The sequence below is a fragment of the Symphalangus syndactylus genome, chromosome 19, assembly GCF_028878055.3.
Source record: "Symphalangus syndactylus isolate Jambi chromosome 19, NHGRI_mSymSyn1-v2.1_pri, whole genome shotgun sequence".
NCBI classification, from domain to species: Eukaryota; Metazoa; Chordata; class Mammalia; order Primates; family Hylobatidae; genus Symphalangus; species Symphalangus syndactylus.
Window position 1 is genome coordinate 6,586,930 of NC_072434.2, and position 26,897 is coordinate 6,613,826.

The window sequence follows — 26,897 nt, forward strand, 5'->3', positions numbered from 1 at the left end:
GTAGCTATGACCACAGGTGTGCACTACTTTGTCCAGCCAGTTTATTTTATATTTTATTTTCATTTCATTTGTAAAGACTGGGTCTTGCTATGTTGCCCAGGCAGGTCACAAACTCCTATCCTCAAGCAGTCCTCTAACCTAGGCCTCCCAAAGTACTGACATTACAGGCATGAGCCATTGCATCTGGCTCAAAAATATTTCTGTCCTAATGGCTTTAACAAAGAAGTGCCGTTTTGGGGATATATACAATGGTGTGCTGCTTGGGAGTGACAAAAAAATAATTATAAGAAGAATGGAACGAATATGTCAGTATGTTTTCAAAAGCAAGTTAGCCCAAGTTTTTAAACAAGCATAATTTTAGGGTTTTTGTAACTAACTTAGGGTTTAAATGTAGCAAAAATTTTAAACATTATCATGAATACACAGAAAATTTTAATCAATTTGGTTTCCATGATGAATTTACAAGCTTAAATTCCTAATTTCAATTTGCTGCTAGATATGAGAAAGTTTGAGATTTTGAAGAAGCAAGTGGTTCTTACAAATGTAGCAAACTTAAATTTTGAGGACAATTTAATTTAACTTCCATTTTTATGACCAGATTTTGGGTCAGCTGTTAAGCATTCAAAAAATAAAATCTGATAATATCTGGCAATTCCAATTTTCAGTTTTATTGATCTTCACCATGAAATAATATATAAGCTAAGGGGCAAAATTTTGGAAAAGCAGATCACTTTGTTGTCCTATTTAGCAAGTTCTCAAATTATGCCATCTTGGAATCATTACAAGTAATTATACGAAGACAGTATCTTGTGTTTTGTATTTCATTGTTACACATCCAATTGTTCTCTAGAGATATCAGAGAAAACCCACTCAAGAAGGGAAGGTTAGATAAACAGCCCTCTCTCTCTCTCTCTCTGTCTTTGCCTCCATTTGGTTCCTTATGTTCATTTCTCAGTGCATTTCAGTTACTTTTATTGTTCCCTTCATTTTCTCTTTCATTCCAGAAGTTTAAGTGATTGCATAATTCTTTTGACAGCTGAAAGTAGTATCCGACTTTGAATGAAAGGTTTACAGCTACAGCTTTTCAATTAGAAAATCTCAGATCATGTGATCTATGAGTTTTAATATCTTAGGATCTCGACCAGTAAGGAATAATCACTTTGAAAAACCTTGATGCTACCTAGAGTTTGTGTTTTGTGAGGTTGCTTGGTAAATTATTTTCCTTTGATAATTGAATATTGCTTCAAGAGAGGTGAGCTCAGACGTTTGGCAATGAATATTGAATGTGTATTCCAAGAGACATGACCTTAAAATATCATCAAGCTAAGTAGTAGTGAAATTGAACTCTGCTGTATAATAGAAGTCAGTGTTTCTTACATCTTTGTGATATATAAATATTTTTACATTGTGGTAGATAATAATTTGTATGGGAACATTTAATTGAATTTAATTTATCCTATGGCAGAATTATGTTGCATAGGTCATTTTAGTTTTTGATTTAAGCATCTTAAAATTACAAATGCAAATATTCAACACGTAAAACCCACATGAATACACACTCCCAAACATTTGAAATCCTAACAGTCATTTCCAACAGCTTTTTCCTACAAAAGAAGTCAGCTCTTCTTAGAGAAGACATGCATTCCCATAGCTTGAGAGGTGCACACTATAAGGTAAACAGAGAAAGGATTACAGCAGTTTAAGTATACCAGCGGATTTACTTTATAGACAATAGACTTTTGAATTACTTGTCTTCAAAATTTGGTTTCTTGAGAAAATTATCTGTGTAGATTAATCATGCATTTCAGATACTTTCCAGACATCTGAATGTTGTTTTCTTAAAAGTAGCCAGCACGCCTTTTTATGCAGTCTGCATGGGAGATAGTAAGAGATGTGTATGCTGTATATCTACTAGTAGAGATTTGTTTATGAGTGCTTCCTTAAAAAATTATTTTTTCTGAAGAAAGGGATTTCTTTTTTATAATTTAGATTAGATGATTTTAAATGTTTTTAGGTTTTAACCTCTCTGATCATCAGGGTCATTGCCATGGAAAAAATGCAAGTTATAGCATATTTCATTTTTATAAGGAAAGAAGTTGATAATTTAGACTTTTTTCTTTTACTAAATTGAATTACATCACTCAATATTTGGATGGCATTAATTCACAATAGCAACAAAAAAATCTTACTATTCAACAAAATAAAGTATGATTTCCTTCACATTTAACTTAATTTGTTCTTTAAAACATCTCCTAACGAAGGTTTTCTCATCCTCTGAAGCTGAATTTATTTAGGAAAAAATATTTTAAACACCATCCCAAGTGATATAACTATTTTTATTGAGCTTTGATGTTCTATTTGAACATATTTGAAGACTGTACAAGCACTCAATTTAGAATTAAGATTTTATTTGGAGATTTTGGTTGTATTTGAAATCTGTTGTGGAATTAAACATGAAGAATACGTCAATTTACTAGATGTCATTGTCTATGACACATTTTAGTCTTATCTTTCTGCCTATATGTAAAGAGGAATAGAAATAATTGGTATAAACAGGAAAAAAGAAGTAAAGTGGTAGGATCAGATGTGAGAAATATATAAGCTAAGATACTCTTTTTTTGTTTGTTTGTTTTTTGTTTTTGTGAGACAGAGTCTTGCTCTGTTGCCCAGGCTGGAGTGCAGTGACACAATCTTGGCTCACTGCGGCCTCCACCTCCCAGGCTCAATGGTTCTCCTGCCTCAGCCTCCTGTGTAGCTGGGATTACAGGTACGCATCACCACACCCGGCTAATTTTTGGATTTTTAGTAGAGACTAGGTTTGACCATGTTGGCTAGGCTAGTCTCAAACTCCTGACTTCAGTTGATCCGCCCACTTCAGCCTCCCAAAATTCTGGGATTTCAAGTGTGAGCCACCAGGGCCAGCCTAAGCTAAGATATTCTAGAAGCTATTAATAGTAAAATATAATGTAAATTGTTTAAAATTAATCTGTATATGAAATTTTTTCTAGGACTTTCCTGCCAGAAAAGTAGGAATAGAATGGCAAAAGGAACGAGGTTCCTTCTACAAGTAGGCACACATCCTATTTCACTTTATCCTGTGATCAGTCTCATAACCATCTCCTGGTGTGAAGTGCTAAAACTGTGCTTTAAGAATAACTTAAGTCCTTTATGTACAAACTAAAGTATGAGAGCCTGAACCTTGGAAACCAAGAGATTCCAAAAAGCCTTATGTGTGAGACTGGGTGCCACAGATCTTGGCAGAAATTACTGCTTATTCTTAATTCTTATTGTTCCTTTCTAGCACTTCAATTTATAATGCCAATATCTACCTCAGCCTAAAGACAAGCTCTAGAATCACTTGTGTTACTTATTACATTTCTTTTAAAAAACTCATGAATTACACATGAATTTCAAAGTTGCCAACTGAGATTCCAAGGACTTAAAAAAGAAAAAACGTGGCACCTTTCCATTATAAAGGCTGTACGCAGTCTTCATAGTGTTTGTCTTTAAGGGACAACATGCCTCATCCATCAGCAACTTTTCTTCCTTAAATCATCATATCTTGCCTAAAAAGGTTTTCTGAAAACTAAGATTTGCAGATTGTTATATCACATCTTAATCTACGTATCAACTTTAGCATTATCAAAGCATGAACTGTTCTGGGTTTTCATAGTTAATTATGTTTGTGGTAATAACTGGGATGCAATTGTTTTTCTTCTGATGATTTTGTACTTGCTTTTCTTATGGTAACTTCTGATGCTTGTTTGTAAGATCTTCCTCTCTTTTCTCCATCTGGTTATCTTCTTACCTTCTGTCCTTTAACTCAGATGTCACCCACACTGTGTGTCTTTCTGGATTGCTTCTTATTTAACTGTTGCTTCTCATAGTTTACATACCTCCTCCTGTACCACACTATCAACATTTCTCAAGCTGCACTATATGCTGGGTTGTGTCTTTATTTATTTATAAGTTCCTTGATAATTCGGACTATATATTAGTATATTCAAAAAATACTTATGAAGTGTTTACTTTGGGTCAGGAATTATTGAGTGAAGGAAATTGACCAAAACTCTGCCATCATGAAGCTCGCATTCTAACTTAGGGAGACAGATAACAGACAATGAGCCACATAAATATGCAAAGTATCGTAAGTTAGATGGTGAAAAGTAATCCTGGATGGGGATCAGATAATTTTGATAGGATAATTTTTAACTGGGTAGTCAAGAAAGGCCGCACAGAGAAGATGGCAATTGGAAGAACAAGGTGGTGAGAACTGCTGAGTCTGGAGCAAACACACAATTTGGAGCAGTAGAAGATTCCAGAAGTAACAGTATAGAGGCGAAGAAGTGGGAATTGTGTGGAGTCTTTTACTTGCTGTTGTAATGACCTTGGCTATGCTTTGAAGTGAGGTGGAAAGTTGGCAGGGACCTTAGTTTTCTTTTTAATAATTCACTATGAATTTTGAACGGTCACTATTATAGACTCAATAATTTTGCTTTATTACTCTTGCAATTGACTACAAAAGAGCGTATTGAAGAAATGTTAAATTCTAATTTAAACTGATTGAAATAGGTTTTTATCTTTTTATGTTTCTCATCACTGAATATCTCATTTTTAATTAGTTTGAAAGCATTCTAAGATAGTGAGCCAATGCAATTTAGCATAATGCATAACTTATTATTCATCAGATTTAGGTATTTAACCGAGGATGCTAATTAGGAAAGTAACTTGTTCTGTTGGATGATTTTGATAAAGCTACTTTCAAATGATTATCACATCCATTGATGTCATATTAAGTTGTGTTTCTGGAAACCAAATTTAGGCAGTGGTAATGAGTTAATATCTCTAAGTGGATACCTTTTATCTCTACAGTCAAGGATACTTGAAAGTGGAAAAACATACTGGCTTCAAGTCTTGGGAACTAGGACTTACCGGAAATGTGTGTGTTTTTTTTGTTTCCTGGTGGAATTGTCTTCTCGGAAAGATGGTGTTTCCTTTTCAATAGGAAAAAATTGATCCTATGCTGCTTTACTTTAATGCTTTGCTTTTGTCAAAATAGTGTTTTCTTAGGAAAATTAACCTATCATAATATAATGAAAAGAGAAATGCTGAAGACACAAAATGATGTCCATGTTAATATTGAGTAGGAAGCATCAAGGGACATGAGAAGAGGGAAGCGAAGAGAGGGAGAAGAGAAATTTATAGTGTAACAACAATTAGTAAAAAGGATTAGCATATACATGTAGTCAATAAGTCAATAAATGGCTGTTTATAGAAAGCCTACCAGGCACTAGGGGATATAGCAGTGAAGAAGGCAAAGACACAATTGGCTATACTGTAGTGAGGAGGGAAAGAGGAGGAAGACATACAAATACCTAAAAAAAGCAATGGTGTGAAGGGCTATAAAGTACACTACTACGAAGAAGATTACATGTGATAACATGGCTGAGTAAAACTGTCAAGGAGGAAGGCACTGATCTGGCTGTAGGTATTTCAGAGCATTTTTCTCTCTGAGGAGGTAATATTTCATTTGAGAGTTGAGTGAAGACAAAGAGGAAGGTACTTTGAAGATCTGGGGTGCTCTGAGCAGAAAGAAGGGCAGATATAAAGATTCTGTAATTTAAAAAGAGAGCTTGATAGTTTCTTACAAAGAAAAGAAGGCCGGTTTGGCTGGAATGTCCATGAAGGAAGAGCATGGAGAGAGATTACATGAGTGTTCTCAGGGACCAAATCTAGATCTTATATCAAAATGTGAATATAAATTAACTACATTGAAAAGTGTATGATGGATGTGTGATACGATGAGGTTAGCTCTTAGGAGGGTGTACTATTGTGGAAGGGTACACTAGTGAAGGAAGGGGGTTCATTTAGCTGACTATTGCACCTGTCCAGTTGAAGGATGATGGTAGTTGGGATTATGAGTGTAGCAATAAAGTTGGAGAAAATCAGTTGAGATTGGAAGTTGATTTGAAGATGATTGAATTTACTGAGCAAGAATTATATCAAGGTATTTGGATTTAGGGACATGGGGGATTATGGTCACTTTTAGTGATATGGCAAAGTCTTGATGACATGAGGCAGTTTGCAAGTGACAGAGGTGTGGGTAGGTGCGTATGTGTGATTGATTTTACATTTTTTAATCTTAAATTAAGACGCTAGTTAGAATCCAAGTGGAGACATCAAGTAGGCACTGACAAGTTGACTTGGCTAGAGATGTGAGTTAGATCATCGTAGCCTATAGAGCATGCCTAAAGTCATGAATCTAGGTGAGGGGTTGGAAAACTATTATAGCCCATGAGCCAGATCTGGTCTGCCACCTATTTTTGTATGGCTCATGAGTTATAAGTACGTGTGGCATTTATAAGTCTAAAATGTAAAATACAGGGAAATTTTTCAGCAGGGATAGTTCCATAAATTTGCCTCTTGGCAACACAAAGCCTGCAATATTTACTATCTGGCTCTTTGTCAAAAATGTTACTGACTCCTGATCTGGATGAAACCCTGTGAGGAGAGAGTGTTGACAGAAGAGAGAGAAGCATCACAGTGGAAATTAAAATTATGTCAACTGAAGTGTGTAGGGTAGAGAATTTAAGCCTGAGTATAACAGTAAGAGATTAAAATAACAGTAAATTCATTATCAGCGTGATCAATGAAACCTTTGGGGGCAAAGAGGAACTATCTTCGTCACACCTTTCACTCACTCATAGAAAGATCTTAGGCAGGAAATATAACTTGTTTGAAGATCTGAGATAAGGCTAATGTAGTTTGGACAAAGAAAGCCAATGGGAGGATGACATTACATCTGGCCAAAGATTTAGGGAAGAGCCAAATACTTCAGGCTTTTTAAAGTGATCTTTAGATAAAGAGGAGGTCATCAAGGCATTCCGAATTTGGAGGATCAAATCACATCTGATGGAAAAAAATCTGGCTGTATGTGCATCTAGGATGTAAGGAAGCCAACATGGATGTGAAGTTAAAATTGTCCATTGCAAATAATAAAATGAAGGCCCCAGGTAGCCTTGGCAAGGGCAGATTTGGTATAAAATCCTTATTGGAATGGGCTTAAGCAGTAACGGGAATACGGATCTAGCTGTTGTGTTTAGTGGAATTTTATCAGTCTTTTTGTTGTGTATGATATATAGATGGTCAAAATAAGGAACTTCTACATTTTCGGTTTTTGTTTTATTGTAATTGAGATTTGAATTAAAAATAAGAAACTTTTATTTTGAAACTTGGAGACTGTGTTTAAAAAGTATAGAGTAGGGCTAGAAAAAAACCTAAAGCTCTCCTGATGAGGAGAGTGCTAATCGTGACTCTAATAATAATAAAATACTTTTCTGATAATTTTTTGTGTGTTTCATTATTTATATATGTATGGGAAGTTGTACCCTAGCCACATGCCAATTCACCTGGTGAACTTGCTCTTCAACGTGGCACAAATATTTCCTTCTATCTTTAGCCTTCCGGGGTTTCTCACATGGACTATTGGCTCTTCCTACATGAACCTGCTGGTAGTACCCTGTAGGAGACATGCTACTCCATGACAACAGGCACCACGCTGTAGGGGAATTACCATACCTGTCAATCACTATCTCTAGAATGTGGCCTTTCATGAGCCCTGAGATTTCATACTGTTTCTCTGAGCTGTAACAATATTTATATTGAAAAAATAAACATGTTCTTCTATCTTTAATATTTTATATCTTATAATTTGAATATCCCATTTTCATTATACTACTTAGCTGCTAAGTTATGTTATAAAAACAAGTTTTAATTATCTGCAAACACCTTCAAATCTAATCCTTACCGGTGAAGACTGATGTCTGGTTAACATCTGTTAGGACATTTATTTCCATACAGTATTTATAGCGCCTTTTTGTTATTGATTGGTATGATAAATGTGTAACTCTTACACAAAGACAAAATTTTTAGATTTTTGTATTTAAAATACTGGTTATCAAAAGAAAAACCCAGATGTTATTTGTTTATGTTTCTGCTTGAGGTACTGAATCTATTTCAAGTCATATTTCTCAGTATTGATATACTTAATTTTGCTGAAATAATAACACACTAACTTTAGCTACTTTTTTTCTCAGTGTATCTCCTTGTCGCTCACCATTTCCGCCTCATTTCACTTCTCATCTTTATTTCTTTTTCTTTGGTCTTCTTTTACTTTAGGGATTCTTTCAATTTAGAAGTGTTCTTGTTTTCTGTTAATTACTATTCTTCTTGGATGTACACAGTTATCCTTTTCCATTTCATTTGTGAATTCATCTCAGAGGCATTTTGTATGTGCCTTTTACTCATAGCTTCTCAGAAGTCCCTTTCGAGGTTACCGATTTAACATGTCATGTACTATAAGGTTTGCATGGCATGGTGGCAGCTGACTTTGGTCTTTACAAGGATTGAAATGTTCACTCAACATGGATTGGTAGAATTTATTTTTTCCTTAAACATTTCATCGCCTTGTAAACAAACAAAAGCAAACCCAAGACTCAAAACTGACATTACTATTGGTGCCCCTGGAAATAGCTGCCTTCTCACTAAAGTAGATTTTGTCATCCAACTTTATGTGTTGTTGAACACACATGGTGCTGTATGAGCACTCACTCACTAGTCTAGAAAACATTGCTGTGACCAGTTACCAGAAAAATAAATTCAGATTGCTCTTCACCTTCCACAGATGACCCTTCTGAAAGCCATTTGAATTCATTATAAATTATAGTTATATTAGTGTGACTTTAATTCACTTGTAATCTGAACTTTATGTGCAATGCATTTTTTCCCGTGTTTAATCATTTTTGAATGCTAAATCATTTGCAAACAAATGGCTTGTCCTTGAGAAAGAATTTAAGGCTGAAAGTACATTAAGTGCCATCTGGGTATCTGTGTCAATGGTTTTGTCACTACAAATGTGTGTGTGTGTGCATATCACCTACTTTATCACATTTATTTGATAAAATTGATATGCAATCTCTAAATCATTGTGTCTCCAACTTGTGTTATGCCACAAATACAAATTTTTGTCCTAAAGTTGATGGTACCCTTTGTAAAACTAGAAGTTCTCATTTGTGCAAAGGAAGGAAAAATAAAACAAGAAACAAATTCAATAAAAAAATTAAAGGTCAGATTTCTTTTATAGCTGCTGAATTCCTTTCTTTCCTTTCCATCATCCTCACATTCCCAAATCTCAACAAAGTTAAGAAATTAAAACACACATCATGAGATCATATGTTCACCTTGTTCAGGAACTGAAGGATTACATATACAAGACTATACCTTAATAAGTAGAGGGAGAAATATGAAGATATGAATAGAATATGAAAATTTATTATAATGCAGTTGTATTCTAAAGTGTTTCCTAGGCAGGCTAAGAGTATGTTGCCAGGAAATTTTAAGAGACCCACTCCATTATATAGAAGAGGATGTGTGTAGATCTCTTAATTCTGAAATGTTTAGAACTGAGTACAACAGGTCTTTGAATAACGACGTTTCATTCAATGTCATTTCATTATGATGTTGATGAGAAAAAACAAATTGATTCCAATTGGGGTTCACTGTCTGTGTAGAGCTTATGTATTCTCCCCATGTCTGCATTGATATTCTCTGGATGCTCCAGTTTCCTCTCACTTCCCAAGGCTGTGCATGTGAGGTTGATTGACGTGTCTATGTGGTCCCAGTCTGAGTAACTGTGGGTATGTGTGAGTGCACCTGCAATGCGACGGCGCCCTGTCCAGGGCTGGTTCCCACATTGCGTCCTGAGCTGACAGGATAGGCTGCGGTCAACTGCAACCCTAAACTGAAATAAGTAGGTAAATAATGATTTTACTAGCTTTTATTAATCTTAAACGTATGAATAGCTGAAATTTATTTCAGCATTTAATATTAGAAGTGTTTTGATCTTTATTTACAAGTTTGTTGACGTTTTAGTTACCAAAAGCCATAGAAGCTGAACTCTTTTGATGTCAACCTATGGTAAAATGGGTTTCGCTGACTGTATTTTTGTACCAATTAACCATCCCCAATTTATCCCTCCGTATGCGTGTATCAAAACATCACGTGACCATAAATATATATACCTATGACCAGTTTTCAAGCACCTGTCAATGATGTTAAGTGAAGACTTATTGTAGTCCTTTTTTGGCATAACGAAAATGTGTGTGTTTTGTTCAAGATTGGAAAAGTTCTTTGTGTAAAGAACTAGACAGTAAATATTATAGGCTTTGCTGGCCATATGTAGTCTCTGTCTCTCCTTCATCTACTCATTCTTCTTCTCCCCTTCCTTCTCCTTCTTTAAACACTTCCAAAATGCCAAAACAATTTTTAGCTCTCAGCCATATGAAGCAAGCCATTGATTAAATTTGGCTTGTAGGCCCATAAGGTGTGAATTCCTTTACATCATCAGAATGCCGCATATATATGAAATGTTATCTATGAGAAATTAATGGGGCTCCCAGCAGAGAGAAATTAGCCTAAGTTAAGTTTGGGCTTTGGAATTCAGGGGAATGCCATGCACAAAAATGCTCTGCTTTTAAAACTAGTTACTAACAGTCCATTTCTGATATCAGAAATACATGAAAACTACCAATTGAACGGACATTATTCACTACTTTAGTGCTGCTACTCCTGTGTGGTGGAAAAAGAATCCAGAAAGTTTTCCTTTCCATTTGAACATTCATGCAATAAAAATTTCCAAATCTTTTTTTGAACAAATTTTTATCTTATAGCTCTCTTGTGTACTTTATAAGTACGTTTTGCTGCTTATTCTCAGTAACTGTATTGAAACAATCTGTTTTCCTTTATCAATCAAAATAAAATAAGAAATTTAGCTTAATACTAATATTAAGCTGAAGTGCAAGATATATGAAAAAGAGAGAAAAGAAGCAGGATAAACTGACCTTTTGATAACTGCAGAGGACAGCAGATCAAAGACTGGACTTTAACGTCTGACATTTTCAGAATCTATCACAGTAAGTCCACTGGGTCCAGAAATAGGTTTTAATCCTAGATTGAAATGACAATGCTGTCATGACATTGAGTTTGATGGAAAAAGTGAAGTTAAAGTTTTTCTCAATATTTTTTTAAAATCAATGATTGATTTAACTATAAAATGGACTGATTCTGAAGAACTCATTCTGACGTTGGAGGTGAAAATGCTTTTACTCTAATCATTAAAATCAATTTCTCTAGATATCTGACTTTATTCTGCTTTATAACATAAAGAATGAAACTATATTTATTAATGAAGTGTAATCTAGCAAAGTGGCATAAGCATAATTATGAGTCACTTACTAAAGTTGTGTGTTTTTTTCCATTGCATGAAAACCCTGCCTTGTTTTAATTTTTATTGACTCTTTAAAAGCAATTTTAGGTTTGTAGAAAGAAGTGAATAAGCATTCACACGTCATCCTCAGCCTCTACCCCAATTTCCCCGATTTTTAACATCTTGCAATAGTGTGGTACATTTGTTATAGTTGATGAGTCAATATTGGTACATTACTATTGACTAAAGTATGTAGTTTGTATTAGAGTTTACTCCTTGTCTTATGAATTCTATAGGTTTTTGTCAAATGTGTAATGACAAATAATCCTCATTACAGTGTCATACAGAATAATGGATTCACTCTCCTAAAATTCTTCCTTGCTCCATCCGTTCATCGTTTCCTCTACTAATTTATGTAGAAGATAAATTAGTAGATTGAGTTGATGGTTATAGCAGTTTAAAGCACAGATAGAAAACTAGATTGACCTGCCTACCCAGACTGTGCTTCTCACTCTCACTGTGCCCTTTCTTAACCTTTGGAAATGCTTTTATTCATATATAAAATAGGCTATAACTTCATATAGTTGTATTACAAAAAGTTAATGCACAGAAAAAGACTTGTGCTAGGTATATGGTTTCTTCTCAGTTAAATGGAAGCCATTGCGTGTGTTTGTCAATAGAATTCGTCATACTTTATCTCACATATCTTTACGTCATTGTTGGCACATGACATGTTTAGACTGCACAAATCTCCTCCAAATCCCTAATAGCCACTGATCTCTTTACTGTCTCCATAGTTTTGCTTTCTCCAGAAGGTCATGTAGTTGAATCATACGGTATGTAGACTTTTCAGACTGGCTTCTTTCACTTGGCAATATGCATTTAAAGGTTCCTGTGTGTCTTCTGTAGCTTGACAGAATACTATTCCATTGCCTGGATATACCACAGTTTATTTTTCCATTCACTTCCTGAAGGACATTTCGATTTTAGTGATCATGAATAAGGCTCCTGTAACATTCATGGGAAGAAGGCTTTTGTGTGCATGTAAGTTTTCAAATCCTTTAAGTAAATACCGGGAATGTAATTGCTGGGTTGTGTGGTAGGAGTATGTTTAGTTTTATAAGAAACTGCCAAACTGACTGCCAAAGTAGCTGTACTATTCTGCATTCTCACAAGCAATGAATAAAAGTTCCTGTTTCTCCTCACATTTGCCAGCTTTTGGTATCATCAGACTTTTGGATATTGGTCATTTTAATAGTCATGTAATAATATCTCACGGTTGCTGTGACTTGCAGTTCCCTAATGATACATGACTAGTAACTTCAAAATCCCCATTTGACAGCTGTATTTAGACCTTTGGACTATTTTTTAAATGAGTTGTTTTCTTTCTTATTTTCGAGTTCTCTGTATACTTTAAATACCAGTAATTTATCTGATATGTTTTGAAAATGTTTTGAATATGTTTTGAAAAAATTTTCTCCCAACCTGTGGCTTTTGTTTTCATTCTAAGCACAGTTTTAATAACAAAAGTCTTTAATTTTAATGATGCTCAATTTCTCAATTTTTTCTTTGTCTAACCCAATAAATCAGAAAGCTTTTTATCATTTCACATGACTTAATATTCAGGCAAGGTCTATATAGGCCCCTTTCAAACAGTCATAAAGTTTAGAAGCTCTGACCTCACAAACAATAACAACGACAACATAGAAACAAAAATGACAGCTTTTGATGTTGTCTCAGTAATTTCTCAATTCAAGAACAGATTACTGAGCTTTATAAGCAATACGTATAGATATCAATTTCACAGTAAAATACCTTATGATATTTATCAAATCACCTTAGTTTTGGTCACTTATTACTATTAGACTAAAATGTAATTTGTCAGACATGAGAAATCCTTTGGAGTATTTTTTAGAGAACCAAGTATTTGTTTTAGCCTTTTCAGTTCTTCTCTTGCTGTTTCTCCAGTATAGTCATTCCAATTGTCTCTATAGATGTATTAATACCAGGTACATAGTAAACACAATTATCTCCCACGTGTACCCCAACCCCCTTCCCTGTTCATGCAGTGAACATAAAGGAAGCAGGTCAAAAGGAAGCAGGTCATGTACCCTGTGATGTGCTGGGTTGTAAGGAAAGGTACACAATTAATGTACCATGTCTGAGTTTTCTTCTTCTCTGTATTTGTTCCATTTAATGCATGTATGTTTTTTATTCCTTAGGCCTCTCCAGTCCTAACACACTCAGGGATACTTGATACAGCTATAAGGCTGTGTCTTTATCAGGTACCTTTGGGTTACCCCCGGCCAGGGGTGGGAAATAGAGGAAGTGAATGTCTGTATCCTCATTAAGTATCACACAGAGCAGAAACATAAAGAAGCCAGTGCCATGAATGGGTCTCTTCTTTCTCCAAAAACCACCTACCCCTTCAACTCCCACTGCTTAAAGGAAAATCTTGTATTAGTCTCCCCATTTTCTCCTCAAACTTGCTTTAGCAAAGCAGTTCCTAAACCTCTGTTAATGTATGTCCCCACCCCTAACTCAACACACAGTCTCATGTCACATCACAGAAAAGAAGTTCAAAACAAAACAAAACAAAGCCACAGTCTTATAAGAAAAATAGGTAAGTTTTACAAAAGTTGTGTACTGTATCTCTGCTTTGAATTTTGTCATTGGCCAAGGATAGTAAAACTCTTGGAAAACTATAAAACAGGAACTTACGTAATATGTTTTACCCAAGATTTTTCAAACATTTTTGGAAGGATACTTATTAACATCTTGCAGAGGTAATGTTACATAAAAAACTTAGCATAAGACCAATGAGGTATTCTATGAAATAATGCAGATATATGAAAAAATAATACAATGAAATAAATGACTTTTCAAAAGGTATTTATCCTAGATCCACATTCTTTTTTTGGTTCAGGTGAGGCAATTAGAATGTGAAAAAAAGAAGCATAGAACAACTGTCTAATGAGAGGGACGAATGCTCCTGGGTGGAAAGTTATTAGAAGATAAATTAGTAGATTGACACTTTTGTGTAGTTTATATTTGGAGACATTCCTTTTTCCACTATTACCCTCTTAGCGCTCCGAATCTCCACTTGCATTTTCTACAGAAAGTGTGTTTCAGAACGGCTCAATCAAAACTAAGGTTCAACTCTTTTAGTTGAACAAACAGAACAGAAAGAAGTTTCACACAATTCTTCTGTGTAGTTTTTATTTGTAGACATTCTTTTTCCCAATATAGGCCTCTTAGCGCTCAGAATGTCCAATTGCAGTTTCTACAGAAAGAGTGTTTCAGAACGGCTCAATCAAAAGTAAGGTTCAACTCTGTTAGTTGAATGCACAGAACAGAAAGAAGTTTCATACAATGCTTCTGTGTAGTTTATATTTGAACATATTGTTTTTTCCACTATTACCCACTTAGCGCTACGAATGTCCAGTTGCATTTTCTACAGACAGAATGTTTCAAAACAGCTCAATCAAAAGTATGGTTTAACTCTGTTAGCTGAATTCTCAGATCAGAAAGAAGTTTCACAGAATGCTTCTGTGTAGTTTATATTTGAATATATTCCTTTTTCCACTAATACGCTCTTAGCGCTCCAAATGTCCAGTTGCATTTTCTACAGAAAGAGTGTTCAGATCTGCTCAATCAAAAGTATGGTTTAACTCTGTTAGCTGAATGCACAGATCAGAAAGAAGTTTCACCGAATGATTCTGTGTAGTTTATATTTGAAGACATTCCTTTTTCCACTATTACCCTCTTAGCGCTCCGAATCTACACTTGCATTTTCTACAAAAAGAGTGTTTCATAACTGCTCAAACAAAAATAAGTTTTATCTCTGTTAACTGAATTTACAGATCAGAAATAAGTTTCACAGAATGCATCTGTGTAGTTTTTATTTGAAGATATTCTTTTTCCCAATGTAGGCCTCTTAGGGCTTAGCATGTCCAATTGCAGTTTCTACAAAAAGAGTGTTTCAGAACGGCTCAATCAAAAGTAAGGTTCAACTCTGTTAGTTGAATGCACAGAACAGAAAGAATTTTCACAGAATGCTACTGTGTAGTTTATATTTGAATATATTCCTTTTTCCACTATTACCCTCTTAGCGCTCCGAATGTCCACTTGCATTTTCTACAGAAAGAGTTTTCAGAACTGCGCAATCAAAAGTATGGTTTAACTCTGTGAGCTTAATGAACATATCAGAAATAAGTTTCACACAATGCTTCTGTGTAGTTTTTATTTGAAGATATTATTTTTCCCAATAGAGGCCTCTTAGCGCTCAGAATGTCCAATTGCAGTTTCTACAGAAAGAGTGTTTCAGAAAGGCTCAATCAAAAGTAAGGTTCAACTCTGTTAGTTGAATGCACAGAACAGAAAGAAGTTTCATACAATGCTTCTGTGTAGTTTATATATGAACATAGTCTTTTTTCCACTATTACCCACTTAGCGCTACGAATGTCCAGTTGCATTTTCTACAGACAGAGTGTTTCAAAACTGCTCAATCAAAAGTATGGTTTAAATCTGTTAGCTGAATGCTCAGATCAGAAAGAAGTTTCACAGAATGCTTCTGTGTAGTTTATATTTGAATATATTCCTTTTTCCACTACTACTCTCTTAGCGCTCCAAATGTCCAGTTGCATTTTCTACAGAAAGAGAGTTCAGATCTGCTCAATCAAAAGTATGGTTTAACTCTGTTAGCTGAATGCACAGATAAGAAAGAAGTTTCACAGAATGATTCTGTGTAGTTTATATTTGGAGACATTCCTTTTTCCACTATTACCCTGTTAGCGCTCCGAATCTCCACTTGCATTTTCTACAGAAAGAGTGTTTCAGAACGGCTCAATCAAAACTAAGGTTCAACTCTTTTAGTTGAACAAACAGAACAGAAAGAAGTTTCACACAATTCTTCTGTGTAGTTTTTATTTGTAGACATTCTTTTTCCCAATATAGGCCTCTTAGCGCTCAGAATGTCCAATTGCAGTTTCTACAGAAAGAGTGTTTCAGAACGGCTCAATCAAAAGTAAGGTTCAACTCTGTTAGTTGAATGCACAGAACAGAAAGAAGTTTCATACAATGCTTCTGTGTAGTTTATATTTGAACATATTCTTTTTTCCACTATTACCCACTTAGCGCTACGAATGTCCAGTTGCATTTTCTACAGACAGAGTGTTTCAAAACTGCTCAATCAAAAGTATGGTTTAACTCTGTTAGCTGAATGCTCAGATCAGAAAGAAGTTTCACAGAATGCTTCTGTGTAGTTTATATTTGAATATATTCCTTTTTCCACTACTACGCTCTTAGCGCTCCAAATGTCCAGTTGCATTTTCTACAGAAAGAGTGTTCAGATCTGCTCAATCAAAAGTATGGTTTAACTCTGTTAGCTGAATGCACAGATCAGAAAGAAGTTTCACCGAATGATTCTGTCTAGTTTATATTTGAAGACATTCCTTTTTCCACTATTACCCTCTTAGCGTTCCGAATCTCCACTTGCATTTTCTACAAAAAGAGTGTTTCATAACTGCTCAATCAAAAATATGTTTTATGTCTGTTAACTGAATTTACAGATCAGAAATAAGTTTCACAGAATGCATCTGTGTAGTTTTTATTTGAAGATATTCTTTTTCCCAATGTAGGCCTCTTAGCGCCTAGCATGTCCAATTGCAGTTTCTACAGAAAGAGTGTTTCAGAACGGCTCAATCAAAAGTAAGGTTCAACTCTGTTAGTTGAATGCACAGAACAGAAAGAATTTTCACAGAATGCTACTGTGTAGTTTATATTTGAATATATTCCTTTTTCCACTATTAGCCTCTTAGCGCTCCGAAAGTCCACTTGCATTTTCTACAGAAAGAGTGTTCAGAACTGCGCAATCAAAAGTATGGTTTAACTCTGTTAGCTTAATGAACATATCAGAAATAAGTTTCACACAATGCTTCTGTGTAGTTTTTATTTGAAGATATTATTTTTCCCAATAGAGGCCTCTTAGCGCTCAGAATGTCCAATTGCAGTTTCTACAGAAAGAGTGTTTCAGAAAGGCTCAATCAAAAGTAAGGTTCAACTCTGTTAGTTGAATGCACAGAACAGAAAGAAGTTTCATACAATGCTTCTGTGTAGTTTATATTTGAACATATTCTTTTTTCCACTATTACCCACTTAGCGCTACGAATGTCCAGTTGCATTTTCTACAGACAGAGTGTTTCAAAACTGCTCGATCAAAAGTATGGTTTAACTCTGTTAGCTGAATGCTCAGATCAGAAAGAAGTTTCACAGAATGCTTCTGTGTAGTTTATATTTGAATATATTCCTTTTTCCACTACTACTCTCTTAGCGCTCCAAATGTCCAGTTGCATTTTCTACAGAAAGAGAGTTCAGATCTGCTCAATCAAAAGTATGGTTTAACTCTGTTAGCTGAATGCACAGATCAGAAAGAAGTTTCACCGAATGATTCTGTGTAGTTTATATTTGGAGACATTCCTTTTTCCACTATTACCCTATTAGCGCTCCGAATCTCCACTTGCATTTTCTACAGAAAGTGTGTTTCAGAACGGCTCAATCAAAACTAAGGTTCAACTCTTTTAGTTGAACAAACAGAACAGAAAGATGTTTCACACAATTCTTCTGTGTAGTTTTTATTTGTAGACATTCTTTTTCCCAATATAGGCCTCTTAGCGCTCAGAATGTCCAATTGCAGTTTCTACAGAAAGAGTGTTTCAGAACGGCTCAATCAAAAGTAAGGTTCAACTCTGTTAGTTGAATGCACAGAACAGAAAGGAGTTTCATACAATGCTTCTCTGTAGTTTATATTTGAACATATTCTTTTTTCCACTATTACCCACTTAGCGCTACGAATGTCCAGTTGCATTTTCTACAGACAGAGTGTTTCAAAACTGCTCAATCAAAAGAATGGTTTAACTCTGTTAGCTGAATGCTCACATCAGAAAGAAGTTTCACAGAATGCTTCTGTGTAGTTTATATATGAATATATTCCTTTTTCCACTACTACGCTCTTAGCGTTCCAAATGTCCAGTTGCATTTTCTACAGAAAGAGTGTTCAGATCTGCTCAATCAAAAGCATGGTTTAACTCTGTTACCTGAATGCACAGATCAGAAAGAAGTTTCACCGAATGATTCTGTGTAGTTTATATTTGAAGACATTCCTTTTTCCACTATTACCCACTTAGCGCTCCGAATCTCCACTTGCATTTTCTACAAAAAGACTGTTTCATAACTGCTCAATCAAAAATATGTTTTATCTCTGTTAACTGAATTTACATATCAGAAAAAAGTTTCACAGAATGCATCTGTGTAGTTTTTATTTGAAGATATTCTTTTTCAAAATGTAGGCCTCTTAGCGCTTAGCATGTCCAATTGCAGTTTCTACAGAAAGAGTGTTTCAGAACGGCTCAATCAAAAGTAAGGTTCAACTCTGTTAGTTGAATGCACAGAACAGAAAGAATTTTCACAGAATGCTACTGTGTAGTTTATATTTGAATATATTCCTTTTTCCACTATTACCCTCTTAGCGCTCCGAATGTCCACTTGCATTTTCTACAGAAAGAGAGTTCAGAACTGCGCAATCAAAAGTATGGTTTAACTCTGTTAGCTTAATGAATATATCAGAAATAAGTTTCACACAATGCTTCTGTGTAGTTTTTATTTAAAGATATTATTTTTCCCAATATAGGCCTCTTAGCGCTCAGAATGTCCAATTGCAGTTTCTACAGAAAGAGTGTTTCAGAAAGGCTCAATCAAAAGTAAGGTTCAACTCTGTTAGTTGAATGCAGAGAACAGAAAGAAGTTTCATACAATGTTTCTGTGTAGTTTATATTTGAACATATTCTTTTTTCCACTATTACCCACTTAGCGCTACGAATGTCCAGTTGCATTTTCTACAGACAGAGTGTTTCAAAACTGCTCAATCAAAAGTATGGTTTAACTCTGTTAGCTGAATGCTCAGATCAGAAAGAAGTTTCACAGAATGATTCTGTGTAGTTTATATTTGAATATATTCCTTTTTCCACTACTACGCTCTTAGCGCTCCAAATGTCCAGTTGCATTTTCTACAGAAAGAGTGTTCAGATCTGCTCAATCAAAAGTATGGTTTAACTCTGTTAGCAGAATGCACAGATCAGAAAGAAGTTTCACCGAATGATTCTGTCTAGTTTATATTTGAAGACATTCCTTTTTCCACTATTACCCTCTTAGCGCTCCGAATCTCCACTTGCATTTTCTACAAAAAGAGTGTTTCATAACTGCTCAATCAAAAATATGTTTTATGTCTGTTAACTGAATTTACAGATCAGAAATAAGTTTCACAGAATGCATCTGTGTAGTTTTTATTTGAAGATATTCTTTTTCCCAATGTGGGCCTCTTAGCGCTTAGAATGTCCAATTGCAGTTTCTACGGAAAGAGTGTTTCAGAACGGCTCAATCAAAAGTAAGGTTCAACTCTGTTAGTTGAATGCACAGAACAGAAAGAATTTTCACAGAATGCTACTGTGTAGTTTATATTTGAATATATTCCTTTTTCCACTATTACCCTCTTAGCGCTCCGAATGTCCACTTGCATTTTCTACAGAAAGAGTTTTCAGAACTGCGCAATCAAAAGTATGGTTTAACTCTGTTAGCTTAATGAACATATCAGAAATAAGTTTCACACAATGCTTCTGTGTAGTTTTTATTTGAAGATATTATTTTTCCCAATAGAGGCCTCTTAGCGCTCAGAATGTCCAATTGCAGTTTCTACAGAAAGTGTGTTTCAGAAAGCCTCAATCAAAAGTAAGGTTCAACTCTGTTAGTTGAATGCACAGAACAGAAAGAAGTTTCATACAATGCTTCTGTGTAGTTTATATTTGAACATATTCTTTTTTCCACTATTACCCACTTAGCGCTACGAATGTCCAGTTGCATTTTCTACAGACAGAGTGTTTCAAAACTGCTCAATCAAAAGTATGGTTTAACTCTGTTAGCTGAATGCTCAGATCAGAAAGAAGTTTCACAGAATGCTTCTGTGTAGTTTATATTTGAATATATTCCTTTTTCCACTACTACTCTCTTAGTGCTCCAAAAGTCCAGTTGCATTTTCTACAGAAAGAGAGTTCAGATCTGCTCAATCAAAAGTATGGTTTAACTCTGTTAGCTGAATGCACAGATCAGAAAGAAGTTTCACCGAATGATTCTGTGTAGTTTATATTTGGAGACATTCCTATTTCCACTATTACCCTCTTAGCGCTCCGAATCTCCACTTGCATTTTCTACAGAAAGTGTGTTTCAGAACGGCTCAATCAAAACTAAGGTTCAACTCTTTTAGTTGAACAAACAGAACAGAAAGTTGTTTCACACAATTTTCTGTGTAGTTTTTATTTGTAGACATTCTTTTTCCCAATATAGGCCTCTTAGCGCTCAGAATGTCCAATTGCAGTTTCTACAGAAAGAGTGTTTCAGAACGGCTCAATCAAAAGTAAGGTTCAACTCTGTTAGTTGAATGCACAGAACAGAAAGAAGTTTCATACAATGCTTCTGTGTAGTTTATATTTGAACATATTCTTTTTTCCACTATTACCCACTTAGCGCTACGAATGTCCAGTTGCATTTTCTACAGACAGAGTGTTTCAAAACTGCTCAATCAAAAGTATGGTTTAACTCTGTTAGCTGAATGCTCAGATCAGAAAGAAGTTTCACAGAATGCTTCTGTGTAGTTTATATTTGAATATATTCCTTTTTTTACTACTACGCTCTTAGCGCTCCAAATGTCCAGTTGCATTTTCTACAGAAAGAGTGTTCAGATCTGCTCAATCAAAAGTATGGTTTAACTCTGTTAGCTGAATGCACAGATCAGAAAGAAGTTTCATCGAATGATTCTGTGTAGTTTATATTTGAAGACATTCCTTTTTCCACTATTACCCACTTAGCGCTCCGAATCTCCACTTGCATTTTCTACAAAAAGAGTGTTTCATAACTGCTCAATCAAAAATATGTTTTATCTCTGTTAACTGAATTTACAGATCAGAAATAAGTTTCACAGAATGCATCTGTGTAGTTTTTATTTGAAGATATTCTTTTTCAAAATGTAGGCCTCTTAGCGCTTAGCATGTCCAATTGCAGTTTCTACAGAAAGAGTGTTTCAGAATGGCTCAATCAAAAGTAAGGTTCAACTCTGTTAGTTGAATGCACAGAACAGAAAGAATTTTCACAGAATGCTACTGTGTAGTTTATAATTGAATATATTCCTTTTTCCACTATTACCCTCTTAGCGCTCCGAATGTCCACATGCATTTTCTACAGAAAGAGAGTTCAGAACTGCGCAATCAAAAGTATGGTTTAACTCTGTTAGCTTAATGAACATATCAGAAATAAGTTTCACACAATGCTTCTGTGTAGTTTTTATTTGAAGATATTATTTTTCCCAATATAGGCCTCTTAGCGCTCAGAATGTCCAATTGCAGTTTCTACAGAAAGAGTGTTTCAGAAAGGCTCAATCAAAAGTAAGGTTCAACTCTGTTAGTTGAATGCACAGAACAGAAAGAAGTTTCATACAATGCTTCTGTGTAGTTTATATTTGAACATATTATTTTTTCCACTATTACCCACTTAGCGCTACGAATGTCCAGTTGCATTTTCTACAGACAGAGTGTTTCAAAACTGCTCAATCAAAAGTATGGTTTAACTCTGTTAGCTGAATGCTCAGATCAGAAAGAAGTTTCACAGAATGCTTCTGTGTAGTTTATATTTGAATATATTCCTTTTTTTACTACTACGCTCTTAGCGCTCCAAATGTCCAGTTGCATTTTCTACAGAAAGAGTGTTCAGATCTGCTCAATCAAAAGTATGGTTTAACTCTGTTAGCTGAATGCACAGATCAGAAAGAAGTTTCACCGAATGATTCTGTGTAGTTTATATTTGAAGACATTCCTTTTTCCACTATTACCCACTTAGCGCTCCGAATCTCCACTTGCATTTTCTACAAAAAGAGTGTTTCATAACTGCTCAATCAAAAATATGTTTTATCTCTGTTAACTGAATTTACAGATCAGAAATAAGTTTCACAGAATGCATCTGTGTAGTTTTTATTTGAAGATATTCTTTTTCAAAATGTAGGCCTCTTAGCGCTTAGCATGTCCAATTGCAGTTTCTACAGAAAGAGTGTTTCAGAATGGCTCAATCAAAAGTAAGGTTCAACTCTGTTAGTTGAATGCACAGAACAGAAAGAATTTTCACAGAATGCTACTGTGTAGTTTATAATTGAATATGTTCCTTTTTCCACTATTACCCTCTTAGCGCTCCGAATGTCCACATGCATTTTCTACAGAAAGAGAGTTCAGAACTGCGCAATCAAAAGTATGGTTTAACTCTGTTAGCTTAATGAACATATCAGAAATAAGTTTCACACAATGCTTCTGTGTAGTTTTTATTTGAAGATATTATTTTTCCCAATATAGGCCTCTTAGCGCTCAGAATGTCCAATTGCAGTTTCTACAGAAAGAGTGTTTCAGAAAGGCTCAATCAAAAGTAAGGTTCAACTCTGTTAGTTGAATGCAGAGAACAGAAAGAAGTTTCATACAATGCTTCTGTGTAGTTTATATTTGAACATATTCTTTTTTCCACTATTACCCACTTAGCGCTACGAATGTCCAGTTGCATTTTCTACAGACAGAGTGTTTCAAAACTGCTCAATCAAAAGTATGGTTTAACTCTGTTAGCTGAATGCTCAGATCAGAAAGAAGTTTCACAGAATGATTCTGTGTAGTTTATATTTGAATATATTCCTTTTTCCACTACTACTCTCTTAGCGCTCCAAATGTCCAGTTGCATTTTCTACAGAAAGAGTGTTCAGATCTGCTCAATCAAAAGTATGGTTTAACTCTGTTAGCAGAATGCACAGATCAGAAAGAAGTTACACCGAATGATTCTGTGTAGTTTATATTTGAAGACATTCCTTTTTCCACTATTACCCTCTTAGCGCTCCGAATCTCCACTTGCATTTTCTACAAAAAGAGTGTTTCATAACTGCTCAATCAAAAATATGTTTTATGTCTGTTAACTGAATTTACAGATCAGAAATAAGTTTCACAGAATGCATCTGTGTAGTTTTTATTTGAAGATATTCTTTTTCCCAATGTGGGCCTCTTAGCGCTTAGCATGTCCAATTGCAGTTTCTACGGAAAGAGTGTTTCAGAACGGCTCAATCAAAAGTAAGGTTCAACTCTGTTAGTTGAATGCACAGAACAGAAAGAATTTTCACAGAATGCTACTGTGTAGTTTATATTTGAATATATTCCTTTTTCCACTATTACCCTCTTAGCGCTCCGAATGTCCACTTGCATTTTCTACAGAAAGAGTGTTCAGAACTGCGCAATCAAAAGTATGGTTTAACTCTGTTAGCTTAATGAACATATCAGAAATAAGTTTCACACAATGCTTCTGTGTAGTTTTTATTTGAAGATATTATTTTTCCCAATAGAGGCCTCTTAGCGCTCAGAATGTCCAATTGCAGTTTCTACAGAAAGTGTGTTTCAGAAAGCCTCAATCAAAAGTAAGGTTCAACTCTGTTAGTTGAATGCACAGAACAGAAAGAAGTTTCATACAATGCTTCTGTGTAGTTTATATTTGAACATATTCTTTTTTCCACTATTACCCACTTAGCGCTACGAATGTCCAGTTGCATTTTCTACAGACAGAGTGTTTCAAAACTGCTCAATCAAAAGTATGGTTTAACTCTGTTAGCTGAATGCTCAGATCAGAAAGAAGTTTCACAGAATGCTTCTGTGTAGTTTATATTTGAATATATTCCTTTTTCCACTACTACTCTCTTAGTGCTCCAAAAGTCCAGTTGCATTTTCTACAGAAAGAGAGTTCAGATCTGCTCAATCAAAAGTATGGTTTAACTCTGTTAGCTGAATGCACAGATCAGAAAGAAGTTTCACCGAATGATTCTGTGTAGTTTATATTTGGAGACATTCCTATTTCCACTATTACCCTTTTAGCGCTCCGAATCTCCACTTGCATTTTCTACAGAAAGTGTGTTTCAGAACGGCTCAATCAAAACTAAGGTTCAACTCTTTTAGTTGAACAAACAGAACAGAAAGTTGTTTCACACAATTTTCTGTGTAGTTTTTATTTGTAGACATTCTTTTTCCCAATATAGGCCTCTTAGCGCTCAGAATGTCCAATTGCAGTTTCTACAGAAAGAGTGTTTCAGAACGGCTCAATCAAAAGTAAGGTTCAACTCTGTTAGTTGAATGCACAGAACAGAAAGAAGTTTCATACAATGCTTCTGTGTAGTTTATATTTGAACATATTCTTTTTTCCACTATTACCCACTTAGCGCTACGAATGTCCAGTTGCATTTTCTACAGACAGACTGTTTCAAAACTGCTCAATCAAAAGTATGGTTTAACTCTGTTAGCTGAATGCTCAGATCAGAAAGAAGTTTCACAGAATGCTTCTGTGTAGTTTATATTTGAATATATTCCTTTTTTTACTACTACGCTCTTAGCGCTCCAAATGTCCAGTTGCATTTTCTACAGAAAGAGTGTTCAGATCTGCTCAATCAAAAGTATGGTTTAACTCTGTTAGCTGAATGCACAGATCAGAAAGAAGTTTCATCGAATGATTCTGTGTAGTTTATATTTGAAGACATTCCTTTTTCCACTATTACCCACTTAGCGCTCCAAATCTCCACTTGCATTTTCTACAAAAAGAGTGTTTCATAACTGCTCAATCAAAAATATGTTTTATCTCTGTTAACTGAATTTACAGTTCAGAAATAAGTTTCACAGAATGCATCTGTGTAGTTTTTATTTGAAGATATTCTTTTTCCCAATGTAGGCCTCTTAGCGCTTAGCATGTCCAATTGCAGTTTCTACAGAAAGAGTGTTTCAAAACGGCTCAATCAAAAGTAAGGTTCAACACTGTTAGCTGAATGCACAGAACAGAAAGGATTTTCACAGAATGCTACTGTGTAGTTTATATTTGAATATATTCCTTTTTCCACTATTACCCTCTTAGCGCTCCGAATCTCCATTGCATTTTGTACAGAAATAGTGTTTCAGAACGGCTCAATGAAAACTAAGGTTCAACTCTTTTAGTTGAACAAACAGAACAGAAAGAAGTTTCACACAATTCTTCTGTGTAGTTTTTATTTGTAGACATTCTTTTTCCCAATATAGGCCTCTTAGCGCTCAGAATGTCCAATTGCAGTTTCTACAGAAAGAGTGTTTCAGAACGGCTCAATCAAAAATAAGGTTCAACTCTGTTAGTTGAATGCACAGAACAGAAAGAAGTTTCATACAATGATTCTTTGTAGTTTATATTTGAACATATTCTTTTTTCCACTATTACCCACTTAGCGCTACGAATGTCCAGTTGCATTTTCTACAGACAGAGTGTTTCAAAACTGCTCAATCAAAAGTATGGTTTAACTGTTAGCTGAATGCTCAGATCAGAAAGAAGTTTCACAGAATGCTTCTGTGTAGTTTATATTTGAATATATTCCTTTTTCCACTACTACGCTCTTAGCGCTCCAAATGTCCAGTTGCATTTTCTACAGAAAGAGTGTTCAGATCTGCTCAACAAAAGTATGGTTTAACTCTGTTAGCTGAATGCACAGATCAGAAAGAAGTTTCACCGAATGATTCTGTGTAGTTTATATTTGAAGACATTCCTTTTTCCACTATTACCCTCTTAGCGCTCCGAATCTCCACTTGCATTTTCTACAAAAAGAGTGTTTCATAACTGCTCAATCAAAAATATGTTTTATCTCTGTTAACTGAATTTACAGATCAGAAATAAGTTTCACAGAATGCATCTGTGTAGTTTTTATTTGAAGATATCCTTTTTCCCAATGTAGGCCTCTTAGCGCTTAGCATGTCCAATTGCAGTTTCTACAGAAAGAGTGTTTCAGAATGGCTCAATCAAAAGCAAGGTTCAACTCTGTTAGTTGAATGCACAGAACAGAAAGAATTTTCACAGAATGCTACTGTGTAGTTTATATTTGAATATATTCCTTTTTCCATTATTACCCTCTTAGCGCTCCGAATGTCCACTTGCATTTTCTACAGAAAGAGTGTTCAGAACTGCGCAATCAAAAGTATGGTTTAACTCTGTTAGCTTAATGAACATATCAGAAATAAGTTTCACACAATGCTTCTGTGTAGTTTTTATTTGAAGATATTATTTTTCCCAATAGAGGCCTCTTAGCGCTCAGAATGTCCAATTGCAGTTTCTACAGAAAGAGTGTTTCAGAAAGGCTCAATCAAAAGTAAGGTTCAACTCTGTTAGTTGAATGCACAGAACAGAAAGAAGTTTCATACAATGCTTCTGTGTAGTTTATATTTGAACATATTCTTTTTTCCACTATTACCCACTTAGCGCTACGAATGTCCAGTTGCATTTTCTACAGACAGAGTGTTTCAAAACTGCTCAATCAAAAGTATGGTTTAACTCTGTTAGCTGAATGCTCAGATCAGAAAGAAGTTTCACAGAATGCTTCTGTGTAGTTTATATTTGAATATATTCCTTTTTTTACTACTACGCTCTTAGCGCTCCAAATGTCCAGTTGCATTTTCTACAGAAAGAGTGTTCAGATCTGCTCAATCAAAAGTATGGTTTAACTCTGTTAGCTGAATGCACA